This window comes from Chelonoidis abingdonii, chromosome 4 (assembly GCF_003597395.2).
Source record: "Chelonoidis abingdonii isolate Lonesome George chromosome 4, CheloAbing_2.0, whole genome shotgun sequence".
NCBI classification, from domain to species: Eukaryota; Metazoa; Chordata; order Testudines; family Testudinidae; genus Chelonoidis; species Chelonoidis abingdonii.
In genome coordinates, this window is record NC_133772.1 from 1,097,853 (window position 1) to 1,102,435 (window position 4,583).

Sequence of the window (4,583 nt, forward strand, 5' to 3'; positions counted from 1 at the left end):
GGGGAGGGGCCTACAGGAAAATCCCGCTTCGCTTCCTGGGAAAATCAAACGAAATTTTCCCAGGCCCAGCGGGGGGGCGGAGGAGGTTTCCTTTAAAACCTTGTGGGTGGGTTGTTTAACGTCAGCAAACGTTAGCGCTCGATGGCTTCCTTACCCCGGCCTGCTTTGGTTTGGTTTGGTTTTTTAAATACAAACATTTCCACTGAGGAAAATAATAATTCCTGCAGGAAAATTTCATTTCACAATGTCCAATTTTCTAACTTTAAAAAATAGTTTCCACTGGGAAAAAATGTAATAATTCAATTCCATTCATTTTTCCCTTCTCTCCCCCCCCCCAATTGCACTGGGAAAAAAACTGCATTTAATAAAATTTCAGTTCAGGTTTTCTCATTCCTGACTTTCAGAATGATTTTTCCAGAGAAAAATTTTTTAGTGCAATTTCTGTTCAGAATTTCCTTTCCCTGCATTCAAAAACAATTTTTCCACCTGGGGGGCAGGTGAGATTCACATGGCCACGTTTCAGTTCCCAATTTCTCTTTTCTCTGACTACACACAGTAAAATTTCATAGATCAGGTTTTTTTCCTTTTCCTCCCAACTTCAAAACTAATTCGCCAGGAGAAAAAAGAAAATTCATGAAGTACAATTTCAGGTCCCAATTAATTTTTCCTGAATTTTAAAACAATTTTGGGCGAAAAGAATGAATGTAGCAAAAATTTAATTCCATAATTTCTGTCCTTTTTTTCCTAACTTTTAAAACAATTTTCCACTGGAAAAAAATGAGAGCTGAAATTTTTCTACAATTTCTTGTTCCCTTTCTCCAGTTTAATAATAAAAAAAAAATTCATGCAATAAAATTTAACTTCCAATTTTTCACCACTTTTGTATTGTTTTTTTTCCTGGAGAAAGACAATGTATTTAGTGCAATTTCAGTCCTCGAGCCTTTTCCCCCAGTTTTCAGACACATTTTTCACAGGAAAAATAATTAATGGAGCCAGAATTTCACTTCACAATTTCTTGGGGGTTTTGGAAATTTTAAAACAATTTTCCACTGGAAAAAACAAGGTAGGAAAATTTCAGTTCAATTTCTTTGTTCCTTTTAGTGACTTAAAATAATTTGCATTAGGAGAAAAAAGGGATTTTATCAAATTTCAGTTCATGTTTCCTCTCTCGGGACATTTAAAACAATTTTGCCAGGAGAAAAATATCTAGTGCAATTACAGTTGGTAATTCCTTTTTGTAGGTGCCCTTGGGTAGCCGTCCCGGATGCCTGGGTCCCATTCGCCATCCTGGGCTCTGGGGGCACTGCAGGACCCCCTAATGGAGCCGTCCCGGATGCCTGGGTCCCACTCCCCAACCCAGGCGCTGAAAGCGCTGCAGGACCCGCTAATGGAGCCGTCCCGGACGCCTGGGTCCCACTCCTCAACCCGAGCGCTGGAAGCGCTGCAGGACCCCCTAATGGAGCGTCCCGGACGCCTGGTCCACTCCCCAACTGGGCGCTGGAAGCGCTCAGGACCCCTAAGGGAGCCGTCCGCGGACTGCTCGGGTCTCACTCCAACCGGTTGGTGCTCGGAAAGCGCTGGCAGGACCTTAAGGGAGCCGTCCGGAGCCTGGGTCCCACTGCCGCACCCGGGGCTGGAAGCGGTGCACGGACCCCTTAAGGAGCCGTCGGAGCCTGGGTCCCACTCCCCACCCAGGCGCTGGAGCGCTGGCAGGACCCCTAATGGTGCCGTCCGCGGAGCCTTGGTCCCACTTCCAACCCGGGGCCTGGAAGCGTGCATGGGCCTTAAAGGGGCCGTCGCCGGACGCCTGGGTCCACTCCCGCAACCCGGGCGCTGGAAGCGCTGCAGGAACCCCAATGGACGCCGTCCGGAGCCTGGGTCCCACTCCCCAACCCGGGCGCTGGAAGCGCTGCAGGACCCCTAATGGAGCCCGATCCCGCGACGCGCTGGGTCCACTCCCAACCCAGGCGCTGGAAGCGCTGGCCAGGCCCCCTAGGAGCCGTCCGGGACGCCTTGGTCCCACTCCCACACTGGGCGGCTGGAAGCGCTGGGGCAGGGCCCTTAAGGGAGGCGTCCGCGGACGCCTGGGTCCCGCCTACCTTCGTCCCACACGGGGCGCTGGAAGCGCTGGCATGACCCTTAAGGGAGCCATCCAGACGCCTGGTCCCCCCCATCATCACTTTCCTTGCTCGACCCTTTCCGCTTCTCGCGCGGAGCCTGGGTTAGGGCTGTTTTTATCCTGTGCGGAGGAACGATGACGAAGAGTCCTTATCTGTTCAGAGTGCCTCTCTGGCCTCGCCTGGCACCTTCCTCCTCCTCTCGGCTCCATCCACGTGCCCGCTCCTGGATTACCTTACCTATAACCTTTCGCGCTTCTTCACTTGTCTCCTTCCATGGGCTCGCGTAAGACGCCATCCTCCTACCTCTGGGCTCCCACTGATTCCGCATCCTCAAACTCTGGGAGCCTTCGTCCTCCCTCATTCTTCCTCGCTGGCCCCACTTCCTACAGGCGCTCTGGCTATCGCGACTCGCTCGCCGGCGATTGCACTTCTTTCGTGTGCCCGGTCTTCCATCGTTCCGCTCGCCGGGGCTTCGGCTCCTACCTCCTCTCTTCTCCTGGTCCGCTAAGCTCAGCTCCCGATTCTCCTACCATTTCTGGGACCACTGCTTTTCGTAGTCTCCTCTTCCTTCCTCTCACAGCTCCGGGCTTTCTTTCGTTCGCTTGGCTTCCTTCTCCTACCCTTCCTCTTCCTCCTGCCCTGATTCTCACCTGCATCTCTGAAGCGCTTTGTTTCTTCTCCTTGTTCTCGTTCTCCTCATACTCGACTCCACATCACCTGCCTGTCCTCTTTGCCTTCTTTCGCTGCCTCCTTTTCTGGCTCTGTACGACATCTCATCGCAGGCGCTCTGGTGCAGTCTCCCCCCCGCACTTCCTTAACCCCGCCAGAGCCTTCAATCGCTGTACACGGCTTTTTCTTGGCTGTCGCGCCCTATCCTCCTTCGACTATCATACCTCACTGGCTGTGATCTTCCTCGGTTGGTCGCTGTCCTCGTAACCTTGTCGGCTTCTGGGCCATTACACTCCTAGCCTCGTCGCACTGGGGGACTTCGGCTCCGGCCGATTCGCTCCTCAAGCGCGGGCTGAGCTGTGATCAGCGCCGGCCGTTAGGCTTTCCGCTTCTGGTGCTCCTCAGCAGTCACGCATTCGGCTCTGTTCTCTGCTCTCTCACTACGCTTCTTGCTCCACGCTGGTCCTGCGCCTCAGGGCTCCGGCTCTTTTGCTTCTCCGTGGGGGGTGGCTCTGCGGATGCCTTCACTCTGGGGCTGTCCTTTCAGGCAGTACGCTGGCTCGTCTGCTGGGGCCTGACCTGTCGCGCGGCTAGTTTGTGTCTCCTCGGCTTCCGGTGCCGCGAGAGTCCCCTTGTGTCGTCCTCTATGTGGGCTCCCGTGTGCCTGGATTTGCCGCAGGCATCCTCCTTTGGGCATGGCTTCCTGCGAATCAATCCAGAATCGCTCCATCCTCCGAAGCGCGCGTTCAGAACTAGGAGACGCGTCTGGAAACGGCAGATGAAACAATAGGGGTTAACCGAAGGGGCTGGGAACTGGAGGTGGGGGCCTGGGCAGCATGGCAGATACAATCGCCTGGTGTGGGAGGCATGTGGCAGCCCTCTGGAGGGGCAGTGGGGGGCTGGGCGCAATGGGGACCGGTCCTCGGCCGCGGTGTGCTGGGATGGAGCGTGGCCCTCTGGAGGCTAGTGTTTGCCCGGTGCTGGGCAGCCACGGAGGAGCCACCTCTGGCGGCACTTGGGGGCTGGGCAGGGGCATAGGGACTTAGCCTGCGGCCTGGCGCTGACACCGGTCCCCTTCTGGAGGCAGTGGGGGGCTGGGCAGGCACGGGGGACTCTGGCCGGTAGGCTGGGCTCGGTGGCTGGGTCACGGGCCCCCTCTGGAGGCAGTGGGGAGGGGCTGTGGGGCAGGGGGCATGTGATTCCATCAACCTGGGGCCGCAGTTGCTGGGTACATGGGCCCTCGTCTGGCAGGGGCCGTGGGCGGGGACTGGGCATCACCGGGGACCACTCGGCGCGCACGGGCCCTGGGGGGCTGGGGCACATGGGGACCCTCACCGCAGCCCTTGGGTAGCACGGCCGCGGCTCTGGGGCGGTGGGGAGCTGGGGGGCACATGGGAAGCACGCTCCCATTAGTGCTGAGATTTGTGTTTGACCGGTACTGAGACAGGTGCCCTCCTGGGAGGTGGGGGGGCTGGGGGCACATGGGCGATAATCGCCCACGAGCCTTCTGCGGCGGGCACTTTGGGCTCTCCTTCTGCGAGCAATGGGGGGCTTGGCAGGGGCACGTGGGACTACCTTGGCCGCGTGAGTCCCGGACAGCTGGGACTAGGCGGCCCCTCTTGGAGGGGCAGTGGGGGAGGGGGCTGGGGGCAGCATGGGACATGCGTGCGTATGTCGGGTGCAGCTGGGAGGCGTGCCTCTGGGTAGGCGGGGGGCGGAACGCGTAGCTTCGAGCCAGTAGCCCGTTGATCCAGTCGTTTGTTTCTTTGTTGGCCGTGTCCTCGGGGCGGCCGG